Source organism: Castor canadensis, chromosome 3, assembly GCF_047511655.1.
Source record: "Castor canadensis chromosome 3, mCasCan1.hap1v2, whole genome shotgun sequence".
Classification (NCBI taxonomy): domain Eukaryota; kingdom Metazoa; phylum Chordata; class Mammalia; order Rodentia; family Castoridae; genus Castor; species Castor canadensis.
In genome coordinates, this window is record NC_133388.1 from 161,713,279 (window position 1) to 161,732,472 (window position 19,194).

A 19,194-nucleotide genomic window follows, 5' to 3' on the forward strand; every position below is an offset into this window, starting at 1 on the left:
AGGTTGGAAAACTCTAAACCAATCTGGTCTCTTCCTGACTCTCAGGAACAGGAAAGCTTGACCCATGGTCAGGGAATGAGGCTGATTTTTGTAATCCATCCCAGTGGAGGCAGCTGAATGGTATGAGAACAAACCCTTCATCTTCCTGTGACTGGCCTGCGGTAGACAGTCCACCCAGCAGAGCAGAGCACGAGGAATAGGTTGGAAGGTTAAGAATAGTCCATCTTAGAAACAATCTCTCGGTCCTTTCTCATCAAAGACAGAAGTCCCAGCCTGAGGATTCTGGTACCACGTCTTGAACAAACTTTGTAAGCACAAAGACTAGCTGGGGATGGAAAGCCCTCTTTTCTGCCCCTCTCTCTCTCCCTCTCTCTCTTTTTTTCTAAAACCTTACATATTCTAAGGAACATCTTTTAATCCTAGACTGCATTAAAAAATTTTCTGGGTACAGATTGTTCCAATTAAATTCTTAAATGTCAAAAGTTTCTTAAAATAAAACTCCTTAAAATAAATCAAATCAGCCCTTCTGGATTACAGCCAACATAAATCAAAGTACCTAACCATATGGGGAGTCTGTAAACTAAAGGTAAGAGCAGTTGTTCATAGCACAGGGTCTGACGGGAAGTGTAACAGGCTTTGCCCAGGCCATTTTTCCTTTCCAAACTATTTTTTCAAAACACAGGCTAACATCCTAATAAACAGATGACTCGTGCTTCCTGCAGCACCTGTTCATAAGCAGAATCCCCAAAATATGCCTGGGATGCTCTAATAAAGAAGCTATAGTCCAGTTAGCAAAACGGCTGACTTTATTTGGAGTAGGAGAGTAATTAATCTGGACCTAAGACTGAGGAAACATCACTCAGTCAGACTCTGCCAGTCAGGACCAGGGCATCAGCAAGATGCAACCTGCCCTGGCCAGCAAGCATGGTTCTGCAGGCCTCACCACTGGGACCTGATGGGTCCTTGGCAATGAGAAGAGGCAACGGTGTTGGAAATGAATGGTCTCCTGAACAAGCTCTGCATGCCATGAGCATAAGCCTTGCATGGAGCCTGAGCGATTGTGCTGGTCCTGAGAGCAGACCTAATTCTGTCGGGAAAGAAAATGTCTTCTAGCAAAGAAGAAAGTGATGCTATTGCATCTCTTGCCACCCAGCTGGGTGGGGATCCTGTGGGCTGTCAGCACCAATATGGGAGAAGTGGGGTGGAAAATGGCCCAGGCCAAGGTCAGCCAGAGACAAGAACAGAGGCAAGTCTCCAAGCTTGAGCTGTGGAGCTGTCAGCACTGCAGTCAGCAGGCAAAGTCAGGATGGAGTCAACAGTTGCAAAGTGCCAGGTCAGAGCAGGGCACTCATGGGCAATCCAAGAGCCGAGCTGGCAGGGCCAGGGAAGAGGCCAACAAGGAGACACTCCCATCTTTGCTTGGCTCACCGTTACTCCTCCTTTGGGCCTTGACATCATTTTGTCAAGGAAGCCACTGTTATAGGCTCGCTTATCATCCTGCACTCCTCCTACATAGACTTGCAACTGAAGGAACTCAACTGCAGTCCTGCTTGCTAGAACATAAACTCCTGAGCTGGGCGCTGTGTCTGACTTCTCGTGTGATCCTGCGTGTACTTTCTTTAGGGCTGTATCCCCTGGACCCATCACTGTGCGTGGTCCAATGTCAACATTTAATGTGTCCTAGTTGGAGGAAGAAAAGTTAAATACAGAGCACTAAAGTATAAGGCGGGAGAAAAGGATTGGACAGAAAAACCAGAGGGAGGCATATAAAGGCTTCCTCTTCTTCCAGATTCTTTTCTGAGGACATCCAGGCAGGCTTGTCAACGCAGGTGGGTGTGACTGATCTTGACCACACCAGTGACTGACTCACGTGGTGGACACTTGAGGACATATGATTTCAGAGCCTGAAACATGAAACCCTCCTGGAAAAACAGCTGCATTTTACTTCTTGGTGTTTCATCTCTTGGTTTTTTTTTTTCTTTCTTTCTCCTGTGTTTGAGAAGAAAACAAGCTGTAACCTGAAAGCGCAATTCTCCAGGATGACGGTATGTTGAAAGAATGCAGTTAGAATGCTCATTAGGGATCATCTCCCATTGTTAAGAACAGGGTAAGGGAACAGAGTCTCTTAATCCTTGGGTTTACTCGACAGGATTTTACCAAAACAAGATGAACCTCTGAAAAAAAAGATAAGCATTTAACAATACCACAGCAAACGAAATCTAATGAGATACATCTGAAAGGTACAGGTGAAGGGAGAAGGTTAAGAAACCTGAATTGTACAGGCAAAGGCTCTGCCAATTTCTCTGGTACCCATAGAATTACTGATGTGAGTCACCACATCTGAGGAGGATGGGCACCTGGGAGTGGAAAGGCAACTGGGATGAAAGGCTGGTGACTATGAGCTGAGGCGGGGAGCAGTGGTCCTCAAACTTTAATGTTCTTATGATTTCTTTGGGTTAAGTAGGTCTGAGGTAGGGCTGCAGATTCTGCTTTTAAACAGTCTCGTGGGTGATGTCCATACAGGCAGATTTTGGACCACATGTTGGGCAGGATGCCATAGAGATAGAGACCACCTTCAGGAATTTTGTCTTTCGCTACAAGCCCTTGTACACAATAAACACTTACTTCTACTTTCTTTGAGTTACTAGGCATGAAGGGATCACTCAACCTAGCTCAAGTGATGAGGTTTGTGGTAAAGAAATTACGAAGCAGTAAGGATGACAGAAATTTCCAGAAAACAGAATCTGTGGCCTAGTTCCGCCTCTAAGGGACTGGAAGTAGATGTCATCCTGAATCCAGGACAGCCCAACACACCTCAAGGGTGAGGATTCATGTGTGTCATTCTTCACAATCTTGCTTCCTTCAGACTTTGTTCTTCCTTCTAGTTTTCACTACCCCATAACTTCTCACGCGGCCTCATAACTTCTGTGGACTCTCAGCTTCTTTGAGCACCTTTCTCTGCCTTTGCTTCCTGTTAGCATCTCCTTGTAAAGGCAGGACTATGTAGTTCCTCATTCAAGCTCTCAACCGTAGGCAGAACACATCACCCAGGCGCCCCCTGAACCAACAGGTGTGCCCCACCTTCCCACACTCCTGGATCCTTCAGGGCAGGATGCGCTTCCCGGAAGGGCCTTTTAAGGCTAAAGGGGGCGTGGTCTTTTCCTCCTCCAGGAAATCTAGGGCTGGCTAAGTCCCGGGGTCCTGTGGTCCTTGGAGAGTTACTTGATCTTGCTTGCTCTCTGAGGCAAAAAAAACCCAACTTTCTTCAGAAAAGTGTTGGGTGAGTTCCTATGTGGAAATTTCTGGTCCGTTTTACTGAAGTGGAGGAGGGGTTATTTTTCAGTTTTTAAAGAGTCAGTGGTTTTCCAATTTTTCACTTGGTGTTCAGAATGTTAAAGCTGATGTATTGGAGGGAGGCACTGACAAATACAACAAATATGTAAATTATACCTTACATTAAATGATGGTGAGTGCTTTGGGAGAGATAACACAACAGAATGAGGGGTAGGAAATATGGGTGAGGAAAAGGAGGTGCATACAGTTTTAATAGTATGGAGAGGGCAAGTATTATTGAGAAATTGACATCTGAGTCCAACCCTGATGGAGGGGAGGGAAGTTCTGAGAATTTTGTAATAACCCTCAGGACAAGACTGTAGAGGCGGGGCTGGTGGAGTGGCTCAAGCAGTATAGCGCCTGCCTAGCAAGTGTGAGGCCCTGAGTTCAAACCCCAGTACCACCACCAAAAAAAAAAAAGAAAAAAAGACTCTAGAGGCTCCTTGCAGTCCTGCAAAACCAGTGCTGAAACTTCTGGAATAAACCATGGAGGAGTGAGAGCAGGACAAGCAGGAATCTCCCATGGCTATCCACCCAACACAAATGTTCTAGGAGCAGTGGTGGTGGGAGGATCTGAGAAAGGGTGGTCAGCAATATGAGAAACCATGGCAAATCAAGGTTCATTTCAGTGTATTATGCTTTCAACTTCTGTGTAGATTTGAAACATTTCAGAATAAAATCAGAAAAAGACTCTTTGTTATGACAATGGTGTTGTGGTATGAAGGAGAATAGCCTTCTTCCTAAGAGATGAAACATTTGGGGATAATATGTGCTGCAATTTTCTTTTTTGGTGGCACTGGGGCTTGAACTCAGGGCCTCACACTTGCTAGGCAGGCAATCTTACCACTCAAGCCACTCTACCAGGCTTTTTTTGTGATAAGTTTTTTGAGATAGGATCTTGAGAACTATTTGCCTGGGGTTGACTTCAAACTGCAATCTCCTGATCTCTGCCTCCTGAGTAGCTAGGATTACAGGCATGAGCCACCAGCTCCCAGCTTGCAACTTTTTTTTAAAATAGTTCTTACTTGGCTTTTTTTTTTTTTTTTTTTTTAATGGTACTGGGAATTGACTTCAGGGCATTATGCTTGCTCCGCAGGTGCTCTACCACTTGAGTCAAGGCCCTAGCCCTTCTTTTAAATAGTTCAGAAAATTATTTTATTGATACAGAGAAATGAAACAAATATAGCAGTATGTTACCAATTGAGGAATGGAGGTCAGGATTTATAGTGTATTGTTACTTCGGTTTTTCTATAGATTTAAAATTCTTCAAGGTAAAAAGTTGGATTCTACTCTTGAGTATGTACTCAAGAGTAATGAAACTAGACGACTGTGTGAGTGAATGTTTCTAGCACCTTTATTTCCAGTAGCTCCTACATGGGATCAATCCAGATACCCATAGATTGTTCATGGATAAGCAAAACGCAGCGTGTGCATACAATAGAACATAACCCCACAAAAAGGAACATCTGTGCAATGTGCTACATGAAAAGAATGAGAAGCAAGGATTACGTGCTACATGATTTCATTTATGTGAAAGGCCTAGAAAGGGAAAATCTATAGGAACAGAAATCAGATCAGTGGTTGCCCCAGGGCTGGGTGAAAGTAGGAATTTGCAAATGGGTATAAAAGAACTTTTTGGCATATGAAAATAATATTCTAAACTAAATTATGATGATGACTACACAACTCTGTAAATTTACTAAAAATCATTGCATTCAACACTTATGATGGGTGAATTTTATTATATGCAGGTTAAGGCTCAATAAACCTGCAAAAAAAAAAAAATCCAGGTATGGTGGTGCACATCTATAATCCCAGCTACTGAAGAGGGAAAAGCTGGAGGATCTCAAGTTTAAGGCCAGCCTGAGCAAAGTCAGTGAGCCCCATCTCACAAACAAAACACAAAACAAAAGGACTGAGGTTGTGGCTCAAGTGGTGGAGCACTTGCCTGGTGTGCACAAGGCCCTGGGTTCAATTCCCATGGAGGGGGTGGAGGGCAGGAGGAAGAAAGAGGGAAGAATAGCTGAGAAAGAAAAAAAAATTAAGGTTTATTCCTCCACTTAGGAATCTGATAGTGAAGCTTCATTCAACAATTTTTTTTTGAGCTTTTACGGTGTCCCGGTCACTGTGTGCTCACTCCTCGGGACACAGTGCTGAATCACACAGGCACTGGAGTTTGATGTGTTCTAGGAGTGAGAGGTGGGTGGTAAGGCATATACTGCGTAACCTGAATTGCATGGGCCACCAGCTCTGTATAGGTTCTACTAACAGCACATCCTGGGACCTAAATTTGGGAAGAAGTTGTTATTTGGCAGGTGTAGAGGGTTGGATGGTGTCCCCCCACCAAAAAAAAATGTCTGTGGTCCTAACCCCCACAACCTGTGAATGTTACATTATTTGGAAAAATAGTCTCTTCAGACATAATTAAGCTAAAGCTCTCCAGATGAGATCCTCAAGAATTACACATGTGGACCCTAAATCCAATGACAAGTGACCTAGGAGAGACAGAAGAGGAGGAGACATGAATCAGAGAAGACTGTGTGAACCTAGAAGCAGAGCCTAGAAGGAGGCAACCACAAGCCAAGGGACAGCTGGAGCTACTAGAAGCTGGCAGAGGAAAGGAAAGGTTGCTCCCTGGAGCCTGCAGAGCGAGCACAGGCTTGCTGACACTGTGATTATGAACTTCTGCTCTATAGAATTGGGAGAAAATGAATTTCTATTGGTTTAAGTTGCCAAGTTGTTTGTTCTGGTGACACTAGGAGAAGAATGCAGCAGGGAACCCCAGGAGGCATGGCGAGGGAGCAAGCAAGATTCAGAGGGAGGCAAACCAGTGAAAAAAGGTAAAGGAGTAGTGTCTGCCATGGGGACCTTCTGAGAGACTGAGGAAGGGGCAAGAAAGCAGGGGTGTCCCCCAGCTCCATCCTCACTGGTTGAGGATCACTCCTGTGCCATAAATGGCCAGGGGCCCCCTGCAGAGCATGCTGCAGAGGTAGAGGAAGCTGTAGGAGAGATCTGGGGTGGGTGGAGGGGCTCTGGACAGGGCAGAGTGGACTGCATGTACTCTCTTGTTCCTTGGCTTCATAGATATGAGAAGAAAAATGAGGACAGAGACTAACCCACTTTGACGTCCAAAGCAAATGACTAAACCAGTGGACTCTGGTTAGACTGTCCAATTCCAAGATTTGATTGACTCAGATATAAGTCTTGCCCTTGGCAGGAGTGTGACAGGTGACTCCTCTTCTTCTGCACAACATGGAACTATTAGGAGAAGTAGAGGCAAAAATAAAAGAAATATTAACCTTCTTTCTTTGGGATATTATCAGTTGGAATATAATTTTTCCAGGGGTTCTTTGAGAATGTATTTGCTGACTTTCTGTTTAATGTTAGTGGGAGTTTCTTACATTCCTGTTATATTCAGCTTAAACCCAAGCAGTATAATGATGCATTAAATCAACCATCTTCTTGTAGAATATGCTAGAAATGCTGCCAGATGCTCTGTGTGGAGACTGGATTGCCTCCGACTCTGGACCTCGCAGCATCTAGCACAAGGTAAGAAAACAGCAGGTGCAGAATAAAGATGTGCTGCTAGGTTTATCCCTCCCCTTCCTGGCCTCTCCTTCCAGCCCCCAGTCTCCATCATGGTCATTGCCAAGCAGGGCCCCTGCAGCTTTCGTTTTTGCTAGTCTGTTCTTTGTTGCTCCCAGCTAGCAACGTTCTTTTCTTGTCTCCCTTCTTCTGGTCTCTTTGGGCAGAAGCCCGCAGTGCTTTTTGGCATGGCTGGGTAGGGAGCTCTCAGCGACTGTCTATATCATTTTACAAAGCTCTCAAATCAGACTCAGCATTTCCAATCCATTTTTGAACACAGGTTAACTGGTTCATACCCACCCTCCGTGTGGGCTTACTGGTACCATTGAGCACTGAACAAATGTGCAGATGTGGAACTAAATTTAAAATATATCTGTTCATTTTAAAACTCAGCTTCGGCTCTCTAGGTTGGAAAAAGTCCTAGAAATGACATGTTTCTGCTTGCAGGTTCCCGTCAGGGCCTCCTGGGTATGATGCTGACAATAGCCTCCCTCTTTTCTTAGCTGTTTTCTTCTCTTATGAGTTGGAACCAGGAGGGAAGAGCATCCAGAGGACTAAGGTAATTTAGTTTCCAGCCATTTTTGGCTTGAATCCTTCTGGCATCCCTGGACAGGCATAAATAGCATCCTCTATCTGTACTAATGGCACTATCTTAGCTGGAAGAAGTCCTTTCTTTAAATTCTCTAATAATAATAGTTCACTGCTATTGAGTGCTTTCCTCACACCAGGCTCTGCACTAAGTGCCTGGCACTCTTTATCTCCATTTTTATCTTTATGATGACCTCATAAAGTTATTCCTTTATGGTTCCATTTTTTACAGATGGGGAGATTTGAGAAGCACTTGGTAGAGATACATGTGTGGAGCTGGGATTCAAACCTAGGTCGTTTGACTTGCTAACACATGCAGGCATTCTGTAACCTTCAGGGCATGTGGCTTTAGATCAGAAGGACCCTTGTCTTTTGCTCTTTTAAAGCAAGAGTTAAATGGAGAAGTCGAAAGTGTCCTTAGAGAGTCACAAAGTTAGGAGGCAGGTCCGGCTAAGTTAGTGCAGTTTAAACAAGGGCTGCTGGCTGGCCATTGAGTGGGCCTTTTCTGTTCAGAAAACCAGGAGTGCCTTTAAAAGGAGATTTACAGCAAGGGCCATTAGAAGAGAGAGCGGACACTCTGAACCATGGGATTGGAGTCTCACCATGTCAACCCATTTGGGGCAGCACCAAGGTTTTCATGGCATCCAGCCTAACCACTGGAGCCTGGTGTTCTTGAGGGGTGTGAAGGATTGCAGGGCACATTTGGAGCATCCAAAGTTTAACTAGAGTCTGAAGGATTATACTGGGATCATTGGTGCCAAACTTCAGGGAACAAGTGGTAACCTAACCCTTTGCCTATTTAGATGGGAGGTGTGGCCTAGAGTGAGAATCCTGGCTGGCCTCCTCCTGCTGAAGTGTGGCTTGGCTTCCTGTTTCTCCTGGCTCTCTGGCTTTTATCACACAGGAACAGAAGAGGAAAATACATTGGGAAGATGGATAACATTTAAGTGGCTCTGAAAAGTTTTGTGGTAACATGGACCTGTTTCAAGAATTATTTTTAACTTCAGACATTTGGTCCCAGTGAGAAATACAACTTAAAAGGACAGTTATAATTAGGTCACATTTGGAGAAACTTATTACATTTTGCTGGCTGTCCCAGGAGTAGTATATCTTAAATGATTTTAGGATTTAGATTCAATCATGGTGCAGAATTCCATTTTTCTATGCAATGATTGGAAGTAAACATGAGAAGTTATGATAGCAATGCTAGATAAAAATAAAGGCAAGCATAAATCTTAGAAGAAAGAGAAGCATCATACAGTGCACTTCCTTACTCCCCTCCTTTCTTTTCTCCTTGGCTACCTCCTAAAATAGCATCCATGGAGGGAGCTTGCATCCTTCCCTGTGTTCCTCACTAAATACTCACTTATTTCTGCTCGGGATGAAAGTGTGACCAAAGACAACCTTCTCACTTTTAGTGAAGCAATTTAGTGGGGGGAAGGCTGTTGTGTTGTTGGGAGCAAAATAAACATTAACAGTGACCACAGTATTATTTCTATGATCCCTGTACAACTTCCAAAGCTGAGGGCCAACTGGGCACTAGCTATGGGACCCTTGGGAGTCAGTCTGGCAGGAAAGGGAGAGAAAGGTTGGAAGTGGGGTAAGGAGAAGACAGTGGTTCAAACAGGAGTCACACTGCTCTTCTGTGAAAAGTGTCCCAGGAGAGTTTCGTGTGACTAAAGGCTGGCAGGGATGCAGGCCCTTTGCTCTGGGCTCTACTTGAATAAATGGTGAGTTGCGGCTGACTGCTTTCTCTCTTTGCACTAGAAGGAAGATTTTTTTTTTTAAAGGAACACTAAAATTTATCTGTATATTAATGGATTAAAATAAGCCAGAAATGTTATTAAAGTTCATAAAATCTGTATTTTTGAGTATTCGTCTGTGATTAAATCACGATGTGCCTTGGATGAGTGTGTTTGTGGCCATTTACCAGGTTAAAAAGATAGAACACTTGAATGGAGAGATAAAAGTGACATTTACCAAAAACCCATTTGTGTTTGGTGCACAAAGGGATGCTGGTTAGACACAAATGGCCACGCTGGGTCCTGTCCCTGACTGGAGAAAATGATGATGAGTCAGCCTTGGTAGTTAGTTATGTGAGAGCCAACAGCAGCCATATACGATGTGTGGCCATGGTGACAGACTGCTCACACTGAGTGTCCTCTCCCTGCAGCGAGTCAGCATCTTTGCTGCTTCCTATTTCACCTGTCCTTTGACTTAGTCTTCCTCTCAGAAGTCAAAAAAGTGTGCTTTGACGTTATGAAATCTATAAGATTCATAAGGAATGAACCAGTGAAAGATCACTAGAAGTGTTTCCCTGGAAAGACAGGGATCAGTTTCATTCTGATCCAATCTTCTAGATTCAGCCATCTAACTGACCCAGATTTTTCTATGTTGTTCTGAAAGGGGGCTTCCCTCTGTGAAGGCTGCCTAGATCTCATAGACAAGTCTGTTATTGGTGATGGATGTGTTATGATTTCCAGAGAACATACCACCAATTTAGAGGCCACCCACTCCAGTGCTTTCAGGAGACAGACAATTAATGTAAGTAAGCACAGGCCAAGTGGGGACCAGGAGAGCTGGAGAAAAGATGTCTTTTCATAATATGTGTATATAGATCCTATCATAGTGCCACATTTCCCCCTTTTTTAAAAAAGAGTTTGGGAGTCTGAATTTGAATGTGATCTCCTAATAGTCAAATATTGGGCAATCAATTCAAGCATTGAATACCTCTTAGATGTCAAATAAGCAAGTTAAAACTCACACACAGACTCATATGCACATGTGAAAAGCAGTGCTGTACATCTGCATTAACTCAGGAGGGGTTGGTCTGTGTGGTAAAGAGTTGTCTGGGCACACCAAATTGATGTCAGTGGTTACTTCTGGGAACAGGAGTGGGAGTGAGTGGGGACTTGTACATTTTTCTCAGTATACTTTTCTATTGTCTAAATCTTTGGCAATGAGAACACATTTCTGTATCACTTTTGTAGTAATTTTAGAAAATCAGCAGTCTAAAAACCCAAAAGAGACTGGATTTAGTAATTGGAAGACTCCAACATTTGAGGATGGTTGGAGGTTGACAAATTGATTCCATGCAAGACAGAAGATAAAAAGAAGACAGAGAAAGGAGAAAAAGAACTTGGAGGAGGCAGAAAAAGTTCAAGAGGACTATTAATTTATGAAATATGAACAGAATCCTATGAAAATCAGGGAACAAGAAAGAGATAAATTAAAAGTACAATAATAGAAACAATAGCATTGAAAGGTTGGTTGTTCAAGTTGGTGAAATCTCATAGAAAGTAGTAAATAGGGTTGTGGGCATGACTCAAGTGATAGAGCACTTGCCTAGCAAGTGTGAGTTCTTGAGTTCAAACCCCAATACTGAAAAAAAAAGTGAATAAAGACAAATGTTTGGAAAATAGGAGTGAAACAATGTGGAATTGAGAGGATTGACTCAGGAATTCCACATTCAACTCATAGGATATTCAGCAGTAAAGAATAAAGAAAACCGAGGGCAAGAAATTACCCAATAAATAATTCAAGAAATAGTTCCAAAATTGAAGGGTATAAAGGTCAACATGAAAAGATCCTATGGACTTCTGAAACACAATAAATAGGGTTAGGGTTAGGGCTAGGGGTTAGCGAAAATAAAAAGGGCATTATAATGAAATTTGAGACTACCAGAAATCAAGAATTCTTGAGAATAGAAATTTTTTGAAAGAAAACCAGTCTCTTGGGGGTGTTTCCAATGTTTTACTAACACCAACGATCCTGATGTGAATACCCTTGTTTCTACACAGGTTATTTCATTTGTGTGCGGATACAGTAATAACAAATTTCCGGAGGTCACAGGGCAGATGCATTTGTACTTTTGATAGACATTGCTTCACTGTTCTCCATCAGCATTAAACCATATTATTCTCCCACCAGAATTGTGTGAGAGTGATTATTTTCCCACAGCCATCAAAAGAATGTATTGTCACAATTTTTAGTTTTTGTCAAGCTGATGGGGAAATAAAGGTATCTTTCTGTTCTTATTATGAGGTCAAAAATCTCTTACATGTTTAAGAGTCATTTATTTTTTATTTAGTTATTTTTTAATGTGGCAATACTGGGGTTTGAACTCAGGATCTCATGCTTGCCAGGCAGGTGCTCTATCACTTGAGCCACTCCTCTAGCCCTTAGGAGCCATGTATATTTCTTTTCTCTGTATTTTTCTGTCCTTTGCCCACATTGTTAATGATTTTTTAGCTTTTTCTTGTTGATTTTTAGAAGCTCTTTATATTTTAGGAAAATTAGTTCTTTGTGTTGTAATTGTTTTCAGTTTGTCATTTGTCTTTGCTATTATTTTCTGCTATGTTTTTGATCATATGTACTGATATTTATAAATATTTTCTCTTATTAATTCTGGGCCATAATTAGGAAGATCCTTCTATTCAAAGTTTATAAAGTAATTCATCTATGTTTTCATACTTTCTTCTAGTAACTTTAAGATTTCATTTTCTACTTTTATGTATTTATTCATTTTTATGGTGCTGGGACTAGAATCCAGGGCGTCCTGCATGCTAAGCAAGTGCTCTACCACTAGCTACATCCCCAGCCCCCATTTTCTGTATTTAAATCTTTGATCAATTGAGAATAGATCCTCATATATTGGCCCAGTTTCATCTTTTCCAGATGACTACTCATTTGTCCCAGCTTAATTTATTCACTATTTGACACAATACATACATTACTATGATAAAAAAAATTAAATAAAAAATGTGTCAGGGAAGCCCTCCCGATGGCCTGAGGTAATGGGAGAAGGAAGGAAGTGGGAAGGTCACATGCTTCTTCCCAGCCTCTGTGTCCCCAGGCTACCACTTAGATGGCCTTCCCTTTAGAGGTGTCATGGCCTATTTTGTCAGGCAGGGATACTTGACTGCAAGCAATGAAGAAATGACTTGACTGACTGAAGCTTATGAGGGTCTCAGTCAGGGGACACTGGTCCCACTCAGTGACTGGAGAGGTGAGTTAGATACCAGACCCTGGGAGGGGTGACAGCAGGAGCAGCTCTGGGAACTCAGTGTGGAATTCCCTGTCACAGGATGACTCAGCTTGAACTAACTTCCTGTGTGTCTGTGTTTAGGTTTCCAATCCCTGGGAGAGAAGTTGATTGGCCTGACTTGGTCACTTGCCTGTTCCCTGTCAGCAGCTGTCCAGGTCCTTGGATTAGCTGAACACCAGAACCATGTAGACGGGGGTGTGTGGGGGGGGTCTAATTTCTCCAAGGAAGAAATGCTGGGCAACAAAACCAAACAAAACCTGGCAGCAGCTGTCTACAACATTTGTAAAAATAGTAACAATAAAAATAGCAACTATTTCCTAGAGGCCAGGGACTGTTAAGTATTTCATTTCGGTTACCTTCTTACCAGCTCTGTGAGGTGGGTGTTGGTCTTCTCTCTGACAGGTGAAGAAACTGAGGCTGAAGAGAAGACAAGAGACTTCTTTGAGACACAACTAGTCAGTGGCATCAGAGGATATAGGCCTGGATGTGTCCCCTCAACCTTGCCACCATCTGGTAACCATCAGGTGGTGTTGACCTCTAAAGAGGAAACTGAGTTTCTGAGCGCTTCATTCTCCTCTGACTTAACACACAGCTGAATGCTGGCTTTGGCATCCAGGGTGCTTCTTCTCTTCCCCGTCAGTCAGTCTGATGAGTTTTGCTCACTCTGATGGCAGCCCATGGTGTCCATAGCACCTCACAGGGTAAAGTCTTCTCATTCATTCTTTCACTTCTGCCATCTTTTGGCAAAGAGCCTCTGGCCTTGGCAGGATGACCACAGCCGGGCACTGTCTCTTGCTAGATACACAGACCTCCTTCAGACACTCAGCCAGTGCCTGGACATCCTGTGCACCTCTACTCTCTTGTGCCTTGTCATGGGCTCCTTACCATCAGGTGCACCACATTGGAGACTGAAGATGGCCTTTGCCCTGGAAGTCTCAGGGAGCATCTTCTCTAGGTCAGTTCTGCCCCTTTGTTCACATATGCATATTCCTTGGGCTTCTCCAGCTGTGCCCAGGTGCCTGAATTAGAACTAGGTGCCATTTCTAATCCTTACTCCGGAACCCACTCTACATTACACTGCTTTATCCCTGGTTTACCCATCAGCGTCATCAAGGGGTTCCTGAAACATTCTACACATCCTGCAATGTGCTGACTCTTGTGGGTCATGCCCAAGCCTGGGCCTTCTTCTTCCACCTTCCTCCCTTTCCTGATTCAGAGATCTTTAAATTCTGCCATTCTCTAGACTGGGCATCTCCTGCTGGAGTGTGGTCTGGAACTCACCTCCAGTTGTATAAACAGCATGCTCAACTTTAAATACTAGATTATATATCCAACATTACAAAAATGCTGTTCCTCCAAATGTGATCTCTTTAAGGGTAAATGAATTGCTTGGCCTTCTGCCTTGGGGTAGGCCCATCTGGAGTGTGCACAGCAGTGACCTCTTAGCAGACCTTATGCCACCCAGTCATCAGACCATTGCAGCTGGGGTGGCCACAGGGTACCTTTTCCTCAGGTTCATCTAGGTGGAGCATGCTGGCGGTTCTCAATGAAAGTAGAGAAATTTTTCTCCCCATCTGCATTCAGCAGGAAACACTGGGCTCCCTGGTTATTCTTTTCACGTTCAGAGGCCATTCAATGTCCTATGAGAGCAGGCAGTATACAGCATGGCTCCATTGCTGCTTCTCCTGCTCTCACACCTCCTTTAGGGAGGACAAGTCTGATGGCCTTATCTATTTAAATGTCACCTGACTCTAGGGCTCCTGAGCCTCCTTTCCTGATCCTCCCTTCCCCAGAGCACCTAAACCTACAACTCATTGTAAAATGTATTTATTATGCTTATTGTTTATTTTCTGTCTCTCTCTACTAGAATTTAACTCCACGGGAACAGGCAGGAAATTTTGTCTGCCTGGTCTAGGATGTATTCCAAGAATCTAGAACAGTATAGGCACATGGTAGGTACTTAGCAAATATTTGTCTGTTGTGGTTTTGAGATATGGTTACAAGCTGTGAGACACTGCTTTCTTTTAAAGTTGAGGTAATTGAGCTGGGAATGTAGCTCAGCAGTAGAGCACTTGCCTAGCATGAGTGAGACTTGGGTTCAGTCCTCAGCACTACATACACACACACACACACGCATGCATGCATGCATGCGCACACATGCATTCACACACATGCACATGAGCTAATTTCCTCCCCCCTCCTCAGTGTGAGCTGAATTGAATGGCTGATTCCCTTCTAGTGAATAGAGTATGGCAGAAGTGACCCTATGTGACTTCTGGTCATAAAAGGAACAGCTTTTACCTTGCTTTCTCATGGATTGTTCACCCTGGGAGGATATCAACCACCTTGGTTTGGCTATAAGGCATTCACGTGGCCCAACAGAACCACAGGGGATGCATTACCTGCCTACCACATGGGTGAGCCATTTTGGAAGAAGTTCTTCCAAATGACAGCCCTAGTTGACATCTTGACTGTAACCTCATTAAAGTTCCCCAAACCAGCACTGGCCATCTATGACACTCCTGATTCCTGACCCATAGACACTGTGAGAACAATAAATATTTAGCACTGTGCTAGTCTACGATAGCTATAGAAACTAATACAATTCAAATTATAATTTTATTTTATTTTATTTTATTTATTTTTTTTTTCAATTTTAACAAGTTCCTTTATATACACATTTATTTGGTACTGGAAATTAAAATAACATCAGAATTCCTTTTATGGCAACCCGAATATTGGAAAATGAGAAAATATAGTTACCTACCCAAATTATTACACTCTAACCAGACCACCCCATGTTCTCCTCACACCCCTTCGGGTTATATTTCATTTCACAGACTTTAGGCTTCTAAAACAAAAACTTGAGACCTATTGGTGTTTCTTGGTTCAAATCAAAATGTAGAACTAAAGTATTTTAAAGTCATTCATATACAAATTACACAATTCCCTCATAAATTAATCATAGAGGGAGTGAAAATACAAGATAAGAAGGTCATATCATATACATCAGTTATTCAAAATTAGTGGTATGTAGCTCTCAACATGCTCACTAAATTACCAGCAGGAAAACTGATAAATTTAGATTTATGCCTAAATTCAAACTCCCAAGTCCCACCGAGACAGAGAGAGAGAGAGAGATTTAAGCCTAAATTGATTCTACTCTGTCATAATCACTCCCTAGTCTAGCATTCTCAGAAGGATCCCAGCTATGGTACAGGCAGTAACTGCAGGTGCATTGGAACGGCACACTGAATGGTTCACTCTGAACTCCTTTAATCCCATCTCTTAGCTTTTCTCTTCGAGCCCGGGAGTATCTGTTGCTTAGGAGAGCTCTCATCTTGGCCAGGCGTTCTCTCCTTGCGGATAACAAGGTCCGGACTCCTCTCTGCCTATAGGGAGTATCACCTCTGGTCTCCTGTAGGACCCTTTCGCTTCTGTCTGACACTTGGGCTGGACCTTCTGGGAGAGGGGAAGGGAACCTGGGAGGAGGGTTGAGGGTCAAGTTGTGAAGGTCCCTTATCAAGGTTTCTGGATGAGAGCCTGCTGAATCTCTTGGGGAATTTTCTTCGTAGGCCATCTGAAAAGATTCTGCTGTCAAGGTTGGGTTAAACGTTTGCGAGGGCTCCATTGGTGGTGTGCTGAGGAAAAATTACTCCAGAACAGGCCAGAAAAAAAAAATGTAGTTCTGAAAAACCCTAAAACTCCAAACTCCAATAAATGGTGGTGAAATAAGGGAACCTAAAAATTTAGGCCTGGTTTCCTTTAAACTACAGAGAAACCTAGAGTCCACGCTATTTGAATGCTAAAGATGCAATGAGGAGAGATTACAACCTTCACGTGACGCAGAGGACAGGGCGGTAGTCTCTCAAATTATAATTTTAAAGTATGACATGATTTACAAAGATTTGATACATTCCCAGCTTTATGGGAAAGCACCACAGAATAAAGTGGATTACAACTTCTGATTGTAAATGAAAATTTGGTGTAGGGAGAACTGGTCTAGAGACACAAACAATTAAAAATTGTCATAGTTGCCTGGTGCCAGTGGCTCTCACCTATAACCTAACTACTTACAAGGCAGGGATCAGGAGGATTGTGGTTGGAGGTCAGCCCAGGCAAAAAGTGAGACCCTATCTCAAAAATACCCAACATACACACAGCACACACAGGGCTGGTGGAGTGGCTCAAGTGGTAGAATGCCTGCTTAGCAAGCGTGAGGTCCTGAGTTCAAAACCCAGTACCACCAAAAAAAAGAATTGTCATAACCCTGCCTGTCACTCGTCTTGGGACTTGGAAATTCCATTTTGGATGCAGTGAGTCCTTGGCAGAAGCATGTGTTAGCCATGAAGATGACACAAAGACGTGAGCCGTAACTCAGCAGCACATGTTCAGTGGATACACTTGTCTACTGATTCAAGGGGCTGTTGCTGTCTATTAATGGTGCTTGCACACAGTGAAGGGCAGGACCGGACCTGCTCTCGGCTCCCAATCTGGATGCAACAAAGACTGCAGCTATTGTTGTTGTCTTCACTTAATTTCAGAGTGACCTTAAATTATATCCCCTAACGGTGACACAGCCAGAATAGTATACCATTGAGGATGTTAATTAACCCCCTACAGGATACACAGAAGATAACCACTTCAAAAGCTGCACAGGCTTTGGTATTCCCATCCGATTCACCATCTTCTGCAGCATGTTTCTATTTACTGCCATGAATGGTGCCAGACGAGAGGCTCTGGGGGCTTTCAGGACCAGCCACCAAGGATCACAAGTCAGGGCCTGACAACAAGATCTCACAGAGACACTTGATCTCTGGAATGCTTTCTCCTTTTTTGGGGGGGCAATACTGGGGATTGAACTCAGGTCTCTACTGGGGAAGCCTTTCCCCTAGTGCTTTTGCTTTGTAGATAGGGTCTCATTTGCCTGGGCCAGCCTCAGACCATGATCCTCTTCTCTCTGGCTCCTGAGCAGCTGGAATTACAGGCTTGCATCACCACACCTGCTCTCGGTGTCTCTACTTGCCCCACTCACAGAGGTGCAGATGTCGCCAGTCTGGGTGGCCATTTGGGTTGTATAAGAAACTGGACCTTCATGAAAGTGATTGACTTGGCTTTTGGCAGGACATTACAAATTCTCCTTTGGCTCAAATTCTCTTTTATCTGAGACTCCAGATGCTGGGGGAAACAATAGAAGACTTTCTATCAGCCTATTTAGCAGATAGAAGTAAATGACCCACTAAGAGGGGGTGTCTATGGTATTGTGATGAAGTCAAAATATCTTGGAGACTTTGCTTGCTAGTGACAATAACAATAACATCAGATGTTTATTGAGCATTTACTCTTTTGCCAGAGTCAGGCTGAGAACTTGACATCTATTTTGCCAGTTGAGACTCAGGACTTCCTTGCAAGGTAGTTATTATGTTTATCCCCACTCAACTGACAAGGAGACTGACGTTCAGTACAGTTACATGACAGAAGTAGAGTCTTATTCCAGGGCTGCCCACTAAAGAGTCTGTATTCCTAACTAGAATATGATCACTGTCATGAACATTGGTGGGTTTTGAATGTCTAGTTGTTTCCAAGGTTGAATGGAACACATTGCATCTCAAGAAATGAGAAGACAGAAAACCCAAAAGCTGAGTCCAGTCTGGCCACCTTTCTGTGCTGCACTAGCTGCTCATAAGGACAGTCTTGGCTTACGATGAAAAAGCTTAACCATATCTATCACTTTAAAAAGTAGAGAGGTGAATGTTTGTTTTAGAGTGACTTCCCCTTTCCCCCCATGATTATAGTTTTGGGGAAAAGTTCTTGAAAGGATAACTTCTGTTACCTGAAATGCAGAAACTCTATCCTCCAATGCCATTCATGCAACAATGAAATCACCAAGTAATGCATTTCTCATAGTGTCTCCCCATTATTAAGAGATGTATGACTGTATTATGTGCTCATTGTACTAAAAAAGCAAAGTACAGTGAGCTAAAGCAACTTGCTCAACATTGGAGAGCAAATAAGTAGATGAGGCACAGAGTCACCTACCAATTTTTTTTTTTAATTCATGCTTTTTCAGACATGAAAAGGCAAAGAAAAATACTCTGGATAAGTGGGTTCATATGTACAGAAATAATAATTTCTGTGAATATAACATAAAAGTTACACTGATTTTTAAAACACATATATTTGATCTATTCATGCAGAATGAAAGCTTTCCTTTAAAATAGTCGTTTTGGAAGACTATCCCTTATTCCAAACATTACCTAAATGTTTGTAATTCTTCTTTGAAAACTGAGTTAACAGCTAGTTTATTCCTGGTTCTACCCCAACTTTGCCAAATAATGGTGTTTCTCAGTTTTATCACATACTTGGCCATCAGATTTATCTTCAAATGATTTTCCCTATTTCCAAATAATCAAATACATTCATAGAGGAAGATTTAAGGTCATGGAGAATTTTTTAAAAATCTGTGACATGTGCTCTGGGGATGATTTTTCAGTGATGTGAGCCATGGTAGCATGGTTTAAAAAAAAAGGAGTACCTTTGGATGTATAAACTCTGATTTACTTGTTCAAATAATAAAGTCGATATTGTTGTTTTTCAGTCACCTAGCATGTTATCCTAACTCCTCCCAGGTTCTGCCTTTT

The 19,194-nt window shown here is 42.8% G+C and overlaps 1 long non-coding RNA gene across 6 annotated transcripts in view; it reads left to right on the top strand.

Moving 5' to 3' along the window:
- The first annotated feature begins 1,841 nt into the window (after positions 1–1,841).
- Positions 1,842–19,194, top strand: part of LOC141421700 (uncharacterized) — a 46,359-nt gene continuing 29,006 nt past the window's right edge. Inside the window, exons 1-5 of one of the 6 annotated variants that reach the window (XR_012446373.1) lie at positions 1,842–2,045; positions 2,649–2,821; positions 6,093–6,173; positions 6,802–6,882; positions 7,366–7,477. This is a non-coding gene — a long non-coding RNA (uncharacterized lncRNA). The remainder of the gene's footprint in view (positions 2,046–2,648; positions 2,822–6,092; positions 6,174–6,801; positions 6,883–7,365; positions 7,478–19,194) is intronic. The other 5 variants (XR_012446374.1, XR_012446376.1, XR_012446371.1 and 2 more) reach the window with 5 other exon arrangements.